This window comes from Rhincodon typus, chromosome 9 (assembly GCF_021869965.1).
Source record: "Rhincodon typus isolate 14 chromosome 9, sRhiTyp1.1, whole genome shotgun sequence".
Classification (NCBI taxonomy): Eukaryota; Metazoa; Chordata; class Chondrichthyes; order Orectolobiformes; family Rhincodontidae; genus Rhincodon; species Rhincodon typus.
The window spans coordinates 87,181,334-87,194,351 of NC_063340.1; the positions used below are offsets into that span (position 1 = coordinate 87,181,334).

The 13,018-nt window shown below is 42.4% G+C and overlaps 1 protein-coding gene across 1 annotated transcript in view; it reads left to right on the top strand.

The window, feature by feature from the left end:
- cd109 (CD109 molecule) overlaps window positions 1–13,018 on the top strand; it is a 184,539-nt gene that overhangs the window by 657 nt on the left and 170,864 nt on the right. The gene's annotated exons all lie outside the window — the stretch shown is intronic.

Here is a 13,018-nt window from a genome sequence, read left to right on the forward strand (position 1 = left end):
TCTGCTCCTGCTCTGGGATTCGGCCTGCGCTCACTCTGCTCCTGCTCCAGGACTCGGCCTGCACTCACTCTGCTCCTGCTCCAGGACTCGGCCTGCGCTCGCTCTCCTCCTGGTCCAGGATTCGGCCTGTGCTCACTCTGCTCCTACTCCAGGTTTCGGCCTGCGCTCACTCTGCTCCCCATTCTGAGACTCAGCCCCTGCTTGCAAAACCCTGAAGAAACGGTTGACATAAATTCAATGTCAATGTTGCAGGAGACTGTTCCATCTCCATTGGGTCCTCACTGCTCAACAAGTAAAGTCATTTCTGCTATAACGCATATTCCGACAACGCAAATTAGTTATCACATGACTGATGAATAGGGGAAAGCTATTTCTAAAACATGAACTTGCGATAGTTATAACACGATTCCATCATAAAACTGGATGTCTTTTTTAAGCCAACCCCCAAGAAACAGTCAGAAAACAGTGGACCACGGCCCATCCACTTCTGGATTAACTATTTTTCATCCTAACCCTGAAACCATGACTGCACCTGAAGGTGATGATAATGATGTTGAAGAAGATGGCGAAGACGAACCTTAGCCACTGCATTAACAACAGAGCAACCTCAAAACCTCCTCCCCCATCAAGTCATCTTGACATTTTTTCAAGGTAAGGTGTTAAATTTACTTTTATTTCTTTATTAGATATGAATTAAACATTTATTCAAACTGTGCTATCTTTTATCTTAGACTTTTTAGTGATTTCTTTTGGTGGTCTATCTTAAACCCCACTTTTCCCATAGGCCCCATTATTTCTATCGCTCAAATTTCTGTAATGCGATGTTGCATAGGACATAACTATTGTATTATAGTAGAACCGACTGTATAGAATCCATTTGATTTCTTTACAGTAAGTTGTTTGCTTTACTTTACTTAATCATCTGTAATCCCTTTGAATCACGAATTCACTCGGAGTTCTGCATTCATCTTATTCTGCTGCATACTGGTCGCTAAAGCCAGCTTCCATTTCAATTTGCAACAATTCACACTGACCATGTTCCCAAACTAAATTAGTCCCACTTGCCTGCATTTGGCCCATATCCCTCCAAACCTTTCAAGTTCATGTACTCATCCAAATGTCTTTTAAACATTATAACTGTACCTGCATCCACTACTTCTCTGGATGTTCATTCCACACACGAAGCACTCTCAGGGAAAAACTTTAAAAAGTTCTTTTTAAAACTTTCACCTCCCACTTTAAAAATATGGCCCCTAGTTTTGAACTTACCCACCTGAGGGAAAGAACCCCTGCTATTCTCCTTTTCTATGCCCGTCATGTTTTTATAAATCCTTATAAGGTCACCCCTCAACCTCCTACACTCCAGTGAAAATATCCCAGCCTATGTTTATAACTCAAACCTGTCATTCCTGGCAACATCCTGATAAATATTTTCAGAATCCTCTCCAATTTAATAATATCCCTCCTACAGCAGGGCAATGACTCTATGTCCTGATGTAGTGAGATCTGGTCAGTATCCAGGCTTGGGCTGTTAAGTATCATATAAATACTTGTGTCACACAAGTGTCAGGCAATGACCAGTTCCAACAAATGAAAGTCTAACATTCACCTCTTGACATTTATTGGTTTTCCCATCATTGAATCCTCTATAAGCAACATCCAGCAGGTTACCATTGACTACAAGCTGAACTGGGCTAACCATATAAATATAGTGGCTCAGGGGCTGATCAGAGGCTAATAATTCTGTTTTGACTAACTCAGCTCCTGTCGCCCTAAAGACTGTCCACCATTACAAATAATTGGTGAGAAGTACAGTACAATACTCCCTAAATCATTGCAGCTCCAATAAGACCTATGAAGCTTGACACCATCCAGGACACTGGGTCCAAAACCCCTTGGAGTATCTTCCTAATAGTACTGTGGGTGATGCTACACAGGAGGAATCGCGAGAAGACAAAAAGCCAGCTCAGTCACATCTGAGATAACAAGGTGTGGAGCTGGATGAACACAGCAGGCCAAGCAGCATCAGAGGAGCAGGAAGGCTGACGTTTCGGGCCTAGACCCTTCTTCAGTCACATCTTGCCCTTGGCTATCAGGAGTGGGTGAAAAAATAAATGCTGATCCAGCCAACAACACCAGCACCCAATGAAGGGATGAAAAATTAAACTGCATTATTGGTCTGTCGTAATTCATAGAAGCATGCCATTCGCAGTTTTAATCTAAGCTTAAGGCAGAAGTGTCACCTTGGAGAAGCTCACTGATGGTAAAGGTAATTCTAACAGGCCTGGACAGGGTAGATGCAGGGAGGATGTTCCCGATGGTGGGTGTGTCCAGAACCAGGGGTCACAGCCTGAGGATTCGGGGTAGACGATTTAGGATGGAGATGAGGAGACAAAGAGTGGTGAGCCTGTGGAATTTATTACCACAGGAAGTAGTTGATGCCAAAACATTGAATGTATTCAAGAGGTGGCTAGATATAGCACTTGGGGTGAATGGGGTCAAAGGTTATGAGGAGAAAGCAGGATTAGGCTATTGAGTTGGACAATCATCTATGATCGTGAAGAATGGCCTCCTCCTGCTCCTATCTTCTAAGTTTCTATGTTATTTCCTTAGATATAGAGGAGTTAGCAATAACCATTAAAGTAACAAAATTTGGCATGTGTAAAATCAAGCAATGTCAACACGGCAGTCTGAGTATCTAGTAAATATCATTTTTTAAATTCATTCATTCACACCTCATGTGTATGTTAGGCCCATCCATAACTGTCCAGGGGCCAGTTAAGAGTCAATTACATTGCTATGGATCTGGAGTCACATGTAGGCCAGACCAGGTAAAGACAGCCGTTTCTTTCCCTAAACAACCAGGAGGGTTTTTCCAATAGTCAACATCAAGTTCTGTGATATCTTTTGTATCACCATTTTAAGCTTGTCCCCAGTTACCGCTTACAAATATTTCCTGAGTTTGTAGTCAGAATTAGCCCAGCAGCTTCCCTGCATATTTGTTCCACACATTTTACCCTGGCAATTCCTGGCCCACCCACTGTGCCTCCATCTCAATGCTGCATAAAGTAACTAAATCCATACCTGGCTTTTCAACTCCCTTTTCTTGGAATTTATATCCGCAGATACTTTACTCAGTGTGATTCCCCACCAATGGGCAGGGACACTCCTGGTCTTTACAGTATCTTCTCTGAAATGTAGGCATAACTAACCCAAGAGGCAACCCAATCAAAGGACACTTGTAATGCACATCCAAGTGTGTTTTAAAGGTTTTTCTGCCTCTACCATACTCTTGAGGTGATAAGATCGGGTATGCCCCACTGTTTGGGTGAAACAAATTATTTTCCAATTCTTCTATAAATTGATTTAAATGTGTGCCCACTGGTTATTTGCCTCCCCCTTGCCTCACTAAAAGGCACCATGATCCCAGAACACCATCGAGATGCTCTCGCATTACAGACAGGCGACTGGTACTGAATTTAACCAAACAGTCACCACAACCCAAGTGAGGGGTGGAGTTGAGGAGCGATTCCTTCACGATAACCTCAGCCAGGTATGGGAAATAAACCCATGCTATTGGCGTCACTTTGTACCACAAGCCAGCCATCCAAGCTAACCAACTCCATATATACCTTGCTTAAAACTCACAGACTCCTCCATTCCAAAGATGGTGCTTCAGCCATTCTGTTGATAACACTGACTGAAAGCTAACAATTTTCTTCACTGTAGCTCCTTGGTTATCTTTCATAAGACCTTAAGATATAGGAACAGGAGTTGACCCTTCGGCCCCTCAAGCCTGCTTTGCAATTCAATAGGATCATGGCTGATCTGCCATTCCTCACATCCACTTTGCTGCCCTTTCCCTGTAACCCTTGATTCCCCATTGATCAAGAATATGTCTGCCTCAGCCTTAAATATACAAAAGGACTTTGCCCCCACAGCTCCCTGTGGCAAGGAATTCCATAGACTCACAACCCTCTGAGAGAAGAAATTCCTCTTAGCTCAATCTTAATTTGAGACTATGCCCTCTGATCCTAGACTCTCCAATAAGTTGTGGTCCCAACATTGATCCCTGTGGAATCCCACTTATTACAAATTATCAACATGAAAAGTAAACCCTTATTCCCACTCACTGTTTTCTCCCCATTAGCCAAGCCTCTATCCATGCCAATATCTCACCTCCAACACCGTGGGCTCCGATCTAATGACATAACCTTTTGTGAGTACCTTATCGAATGCCTTCTGGAAGTCTAAATTCAACAAATCTACTATCCCTCTATCTACTCTGGTTGAGACTTCCTCAAAAAAACCCTAATAAGTGAATCTTTCAATCCCATTTCACTCATGCATCACAATACATTTTCTGTAGCTCATCGAACATGGACTTACACCAACTAGAGAGGTTAATCTAATGTTTATTTGACATTGTTATCTCAACAACAATAAAAATACTAACTACCAACAAGTCAACTCATTCAGATACTAACTAGAACTGGTGATGGTAGATGATTGTAAGCAGTTCTCCCAGTTCTGACACTTGGGTTCCAGATATTTTCCTAATCAGCCTCGTCAGAGATGTTATTACACACATCCACAACAGATAAGACTTAAACCCAGGCCTGCTGTTCCAGAGGTATGGACAGTACCACTGCACCACAACAGTGCCTAAAAGCCAAACCAAACAGACTACTTGGTGAACATCTCTTTATCCCATTGGCTTGAAGACTATTGCAGTGTGAAATAATGTTAGGTGCTGGCATTTGAGTTAGCTTTGGGTCAAAAGTGAGAGTGTAAAATTATTCCACGCTGACAACTGTATTGTTCGGGGAAGATCCAAGGGTGAGTGATGTGGGGACACAAAAATGTAATTGTCTGGAACTGGATTTGGGATCATGGTGGAGAGTCACAGGTTGTGGGTTTAATTTGCACTCCAGAGAACTGAGCGAATGATCCAGGCTGACTCACCACGAATACGGCAGCTCTACACCCTGTTATCTCAGATTCTCCAGCATTGGCAATTCCTACTATCCGTCCTCACCACTAATACAGTTGTTTCGCTCACTTGGTTGGACGACTTGTTTGCAATGTAGATTAATGGCAACAGCGTGGATTCAATCCCCATACAGCTGTGGTTACCATGAAGGACATTCCTCCTCAACCTCTCCCCTCCCCTGAGGTGTGGTGACCCTCAGCTTAAGGCTGCCACCAGTTGTCTCTCTCTCTCTTTCTAATGAGTGAGCAGCACTATGGTCTGGCAAGACTCTTGACTACTTTACCTTTGCAGTTTGGGGTACATTTAGCTCAGTTGGCTGGATGTCTGGTTTCTGATGTAGAATGAGGCCAATAGCGCAGGTATAATTCCTGCACTGGTTGAGGTTACCATGAAAATCCCGCTTTCTTAACCCTCCTCCTCACAGATGTGTAGTGGCCCTCAGTTAAAACCACCCGCAGTTATCTCTCTCTCTAATAAGGGAGCAGCCCTCTGGGACTCTGATAACTTTGAGGGCATTTGCACTATTAGAGCTGTTGGCTTTAGGTGGAAATGGTAAAGCCTGTCTGCCTTTGCAAGTGATGTAGAATTGGCACTAGTTTGAAGATGAATCAGGAAACCACCCGTAGTGACCCAGCTAATTTGAAGCTGATTGTAGGCCTTTATTTTTTTCAAAATTTGTTCATGGAGTATTTTAACACGCAATTTGATTGTGGTATAAAAGTTCCATTTTTCACGGGAATGATACAAAGGATAAGAAACCATAATTAACAGAATGTACCTAAAGAGCTATTCTTATTGAGGTACAGTGGCTCTGTGATTAGTACTGCTGCCTCACAGCACCAGGGACCTGGGTTTGATTCCAGCCTCGGGTGACTCTCTGTGTGGAGTTTGCACATTCTCCCCACGTCTGTGTGGATTTCCTCCAGGTGCTCCGGTTTCCTCCCACAGTCCAAAGATGCATGGGTTAGGTGTAGAGTTAGAATTAGCTTTTATTGTCACAGGTACTCACTTCCATGAGCACAGTGAAAAGTTTACAAGCTGCCACTTAATGGCGCCATCTTAGGTACCAATGTCCCTAAGCACAGAGTCTTAGTACAAAGCAGAAAAACAAAGAAAGCAAGTCAAGAAGTTAAACATTACAATCCTTCTCAGTAAAGCGTATAAAAAAACAAAGAAACACAGTTAATAGTTCAGTAACACAGTCCTGGGCTCACATTCCTTACAAACGGTCACCTTGGGCTGACTTCTCATGCTCTTGCTCCCTTAGATTGGCCATGGTAAAGGCAGGGTTTAGAGGCAGGGTGCTAGGTTTGGGTGGGATGCTGTTCAGAGCTGCAGACTTGATGGGCCGAATGGCCTCTTTCTGCAATGTAGGCATTCCATGAAAGTGGCTAAGTGTAAATTTTAATTGGTAATTTGAAAATGCTTAAGGAGTCACTTGGCATGAAAAGTGTAAAGTTATTCACTCCACTTGATCATTCAGCGACAAAAGGCCATCAATTTGAAATTGTCACCAACAGATTGAAGACAAGGGTTCGGGGAGGGTCAGAGCAGGGAATGCTTTGTTACACAGAGTAATTAAGCCAGAGACTTGCATTTATTTTGAGGGAACATTGGATAAATATTTAAAGCAAAGGAAGGGGCAGGGCCTTTGGCAGTGCTTAGAGCAGTAGAATTATTTTTGTTTCGTTATAACAAAGAACCAAATGGCCCCCTTCTGCGTTGTAAACTTCTGTGGTTTTGTAGTACAAAGTGTCTCCATTCCAGGAATGTCTAGCAAAATATAGCTACTGTTCCAATCATCTTTGTTAGGCTGCGCTGTCTAAGACGCCATGGGCAGAGATAAATTCTCAAAATGTTACTGCTTGCTCGTTAAATATTATTAACTCGGAATGACAATGCCTACAATAGTGCAGAAAGGAATCTGATGAGGCAGCAGCGTTTGTGCAGCTTCTGACTAATTTCCAGCCTCTTAATTGGACATTTTTGGTACACATTTTGAACATATTGACACTTTGAGATGCGTCAAAACCAAATACATATACATACACTTTTATGCCCAATCTTAGACCTCCTGATCCTGAAATATTCCTTATGTTTGTCTCTCTAGAAGTTGCCAGACATGCTAAGCATTTCCTGTTTTTGCTTTAATCTGATCTCCACAGTACAGGAAGGATGTCTAGGCTTTGGAAAGGGTGCAACAGAGGTTTACCAGGATGTTGCCCGGATGTGTATTAACTATGTGGAAAGGTTGGACAAACTTCGATTGTTCTCACTTGAATGTTGGAGGCTGAGAGGCAATCAGAAAGAACTGTATAAAATTATGAAAGGTATGAATAGGATAGATAGTCAAAGTCATTTTCCTTAGTATTTGAATTGTTAAATACTAGGAGGCATAGGTTCAAGCTGAGCAGGGGGAAAGTTTGATGGAGATGCACGAGGCAAGTTTTTTTACACAGAGGATAGTGTAACCCTTCAACCCATTACGAATTAAAAATATGTCTATCTCCCTGTTAATTTTAGTCAGTCTTCTGGCATTCACCTTACTCTGAGCTAATGAATTTCACAGATTCATGACATTTTGAGAGAAGTAATTCCTTCTCATCTCTTCTTAAATCTGCTACCCTGTATCCTAAAACTGTGACATCTCACTCTACATTGTCCCACATGGAAACATCCTCTGTACGTCTACTTTGTTAATCCCATTTAGCATCTTATATCCTGCAATGATACCTCCTCTCATTCTTTTAAACTCCAGAGAATATAGGCCTAAACTGCTCAATCTCTCTTCATAAGAAAAACCCTTTGTCTCTGGAATCAGTCTAGGGAACCTCCTCTGAACTGTTTCCAATGCATCTACATCCCTCCCTAAGTAATAGAACCAAAATTATACAGTTTAATATTAGTCTGGATCTGATGGAAAGGATAGCTATCCTTCAGATACAGTTACAGCATTGTCAGGCATGAAGGGTGGCTTGGCTTAATTCTTGTTCTTGTAGCTACATTCACAGTCACACACACCTGATGATGAAAATTTAACATATTTTTACAAATGTCATAACATCTTTATAATCAAATTTCATCCAGGTCATCTCTGTGTCCTAAGAGAGTTTTATTTTTCATTTTGCTTCCATTGCTTCTAGGTGTTCGTAAAATGCTATGGGGAAAACAGTGTGTGGTCCCTTTAAAAGCTGGTGTGTTTTTTCTATGCTTAGCGATTCAAAAAGGATGTCTGTGGGTTTGCAGGTGCACAGGGCATCCGAATTGAAGCATTTACATCAAAAGACTATACTGTTAGCAGGCAAAGCAGCATTTTAACCCAGACAACAAGTTTTTGAATTTAGCCAATTAATTTTAACCAGGCCCTTATTTACCAAAAAAACAATTAAATTTAAATCTGATGGTTTTGACAACATAGGACCAATGCTATTGTAAGAAATTGATATGTCATCAAGGGTATAAAAGATGAGGGCATTTGGAAAATCAAGGGAGAGCCAACTGCCACATGCCAAGAGAACAGCTCTCAGCTCTAAAAGAAAGAATCACTGGCTCTGGCAGGATTCTCTAAGCCTTGGAGTAAGCTCCATCTAAATTAAAGGTACCTACGGCGCAAATAGTTAAACGTCCCGGCAAAAGAATTCAACAGAGAAGGCGTTCCTGGCAGAAGGATTCACTGAGAAGATGTTCCCAACAGAAGAATTCATCAGAGAAGACACAGAACATTCCGGAAGACGTAACCTGGCTGTAATTTACCGTAAGTTTTAATTTTATATAAATGGGACTTCTATTTATTGGAACGGCATACCATTATAATCTTGTTTCATTCAAGAATAGTGATAGAAGTGGTTTATTCAGATTGTCAATAGTTTAGTTAGTTTGTTCAATGTTAAAGTTGGATAAATAAATTGTTACTTGTTGGTTATAAAGAGAGTGTCAGGGGTTTATTTTTTATTAAACCACCCCTTTATACCAGATTTGGGCTCTTTTAACAGATTATAGGGCAAGCTGCATCTCTCTAGGTGTTTTGGTTTTAGTTATCAGAGGAGGGGGTTGATCTCCGCTTTATAACAATGGTCCTTCCTAGTTTTAAGTGGAAAAGTAAAGGAATAAAGGTAAAAGTTGAATGTTATTTCATAGGTGTACTCCCTGCAAGGGCTTGGTCTCCTCTGCTTTGGCCCGATCTCCAGGCAACCTCGGGTTTCCTGCTCTGGATGCTGCAGATGCCAAGGGACCGACATTTCGGGCTTGCTCTGGCCACACTGGAGGAAGATGCAGCACGGTGTCATGTGAAAGGTAGAGCACGAGCCTCTGTGGGTGATGGGTGAAGTCGTGCTGTTAGGGAGAGAGCCTGAGTTAGTGCAGGGAAGATGGTGGTGCTAACCATGCAGAATACAGAAGAAATTGACTCAGTGGTTAGCACTGCCACCTCATAACATCAGGGACCCGGGTTTGATTCCAGCCTCGGGTGACTGTCTGTGTGGAGCTTGCGTACATTAGGTCTAACTTATGACCGAGGTGAGCCCAGGCTTCAGCGATGGCTGTGGTGTTTCTCACATACACACAACCCACTGATCCTTGGCCAAGTCACCTCCAGGAACCACAGTAGGAGGCTGATAGTTTTTTCCAAAATTGAAACCAGTTGGACACTAATCCACAAATTGAATTCCACATTTGATTTTAATAGTAGGAATAGCTGTGTTGACAACTTTTGGCACTACATTACCATGGTCTGTGTGGGTTTCCTCTGGATGCTCCGGTTTCCCCCCACAGTCCAAAGATGGATTGGCCATGAGAAATTACCTGATGGGTTACTTATGGTAAATGCAGGGTTACAGGGATAGGTCAGGATTCTGCTCAGATGGTCCGTGCAGACTAAATGGAGCGAATGGCGTCTTTCTACACTGTAGGGATTCCATGATTCACCTTCTTCCTGCCTTGCTGGTTGTTTCTCTGGACCTTATCACAGCATTGAACTGAATGGCTACTCTGGCCCAGGCTGGAAGGATCTGATGTTGTACTGCCCTCTGGTGACTGGAGGGAAGATGGCAGACACATTGTCCACCAAGACCTCCAAGTTGCTGACACTTAAGTGAGGAGCCAACTTGCCTTTCCCAGCCATGCCCTTTGGAATTGTGCAGCAAGACACCGTGAATGGAAATGACTGGCTTGTATCATTAACTTGAGGCACAACAGGAACCTAAATATGACACCAGTGATGTGAATCCAAGAAGGTCTCAGTGTGTGATCCTGTTAATGTTGGAGTGCGATTTCAGGTGAGATTGGCAGCATGGTGCATACATACATCAAGAGGTGTGCTGGGGAGAATGTATGAGTTCTTAAGGATAAAAGACATCCGAGGATTTAGGGAAAAAAGTGGGAACAGGTACGGAGTTGAATGATCAGCCATGATCATATAGAATGGCTTGAAGGGTCGAATGGCCTACTCCTGTTCATTTTTTCTATATATCTGTGTTCAACATGTTAAAGCATATGAAAATTGACATGGCCAATTTCTGGTAAAATTCAGTCCAATGGTTTAGTTTTCATCTTTGAGACGTTTGAGTGATTAAGGACTCTCATGAAGTTTGCTGACACATGCATTTTTAATGTTTTGGAGTGGAATTTGAGGTGAACAGTTTTGGTGCACTAGAAACAAGGGGAAGATAAAAACAACTGATGTTGCTGAGTCACAAAAAGACAGAAGGCCAGGCAGTGTGTGCAGGTTCAATCACAAAAATTTCTGATGAAGGGTCTAGGCCCGAAACGTCAGCCTCTCTGCTCCTATGATGCTGCTTGGCCTGCTGTGTTCATCCAGCCCTGCACCTTGTTGTCAAGAATGATGCTGTTTGTTTAGCAGTTGCCAAACAATCAGGGCTAGGGAAGAAGTCTTGAACTGCTTAAGAGAAAAAAAATCCAGAAAGTCAGGGAGTCTGTGCCTTTGGATGTGAGACAGTGAAATCTGAAATGCCAAGCTACTAACGAAACTAACTAGAAAAGCTGCTGGATGCAGAGGGTTGGAAAACCCATGTGTTTGCACAGACCACGTCTAAAAGTCAGAAAGTAGAAAGCTCCAGAAACCGGCTACAGCTGTGCCAACTGAACAAGGAACTTTAAAAGTGGAGACAAGGAGACCTTTCAGTGAATTTGGAGTGTCTGTATGGACATTGTGGAGGGTAAAATGGTTATACCTTTATTTCCTGATATTTATAATCAGACTGCTTCAAATAGAATCCCTACCTTGTGGAAGCAGGTCATTTGGCCTATTGAGTCTACACCAACCCTTTGAAGAGCAGCTCACCCAGACCCACCCCTCTATCCCATCCCCATAACTCTGCACCTCCCATGGCTAACCCACTTATCCTACACATCCGTGGACACTATGTGCAATTTAGCATGACCAACCTACCTAATCTGTACATCTTTGGACTGTGGGAGGGAATCAGAGCACGCAGACGTGGGGAGAATGTGCAAACACAACACAGATAGTCGCCCGAGGGTAGAATTGAACCCAGGTCTCTGGGGGTCTGAGGCAGCAGTGCTAACCACCAAATCACCATGCTGCCCACACTGTATAAAATAGTTTGCGTGCACTGTAAAGAGAATCTTTTTTTGTTCCCTTTGTGTGCCATAATCTTTCTTTTAAAGTATATTGGCAGTTTCTTGACCATGGTCTATCAAGCCAGGTTTCACTCTGGGATTTGACTTGTCCAAAATTTCCACCAGATGGCGATACTAACAATCAGTCACAAGTACTTCCATTCACAAAGCTCCAGTGTTCCCCTCATTCACTCCCCTCCTCTGTACAAAAGAACTAGATCTCATTAGACTTAAAGCTCAGTTCTTTTGAACTAGACTGCTAAATGCAAGTATACTCCTAATATTTAACAGATGCATCTCGATCCCAAACTCCAGTGTTGTCTAGACATGGAAATGAGCCGTCTATGAAATACAGTCTGACTGAACTCCCAAGGCTATTGACAGAGTGCCCACATGAATTTCAGTCACATGTTTGTGGTAACAAGGGCTACACCAAACCCATGGGACTGAAACAATGTCTATTTCAGGGAAGAAACTAATTGGAAAATTTTTTCCAAGTTTTTGAAGATCCAAACATGTCAGACCCCAGATCCATGAACTCCCAATACCCTTATTACTGTATCCAAAATGCAGGGAATTAGGAGATTCCATGTCCTGTGTGTAATATAAAGAGCAGGGCACACAAGATAAAATGCAATTTCTCTGTTGCTTAACCGCTCAATGTTAACCATCGCGATTACTTCCCCTTGTTTCAAATAATTCAAAAAGACGTTGTCAAATGTTTCAAACAATTCTAAGAGTTGGAGCTGATGAGGGATAGATGGGAATAAAATATCTTATTTCCAGCCCAATTATATAATTCTTTCGATAACTGTGTTTCAGCGGGAGATGGCAAATGCTGGCTTTGAACATTTCTCATGATTCCTTTTTTTAAAAACTGCTGACTCAACATAAGAGATGACTCATATTTTCACAGCACATTTCAGAACACAAGGAAGTCTCAAACAACTTGGAAAACACCCCTAGTGTGGATGCTGTCCCACTGGAAGAAATGCACCACCCAAGTTTTGTGCAACATAAACTAATGACCAGATAATTCATTTTTGGGATGTTGTGTAAGAGATAGACATCGACTGGAACATAGAACATAGAACATAGAACATAGAACATAGAACATAACAGCGCAGTACAGGCCCTTCGGCCCTCGATGTTGCGCCGACCTGTGAAACCAATCTGAAGCCCATCTAACCTAAACTATTCCATTATCATCCATATGTTTATCCAATGACCATTTAAATGCCCTCAAAGTGGGCGAGTCTACTATTTTTGCAGGCAGGGCATTCCACGCCCTTACTAGTCTCTGAGTGAAGAACCTACCTCTGACATCTGTCTTATATCTATCACCCCTCAATTTAAAGCTATGTCCCCTCGTGCTAGCCACCACCATCCGAGGAAAAAGGCTCCCACTGTCCACCCTATCTAATCCTC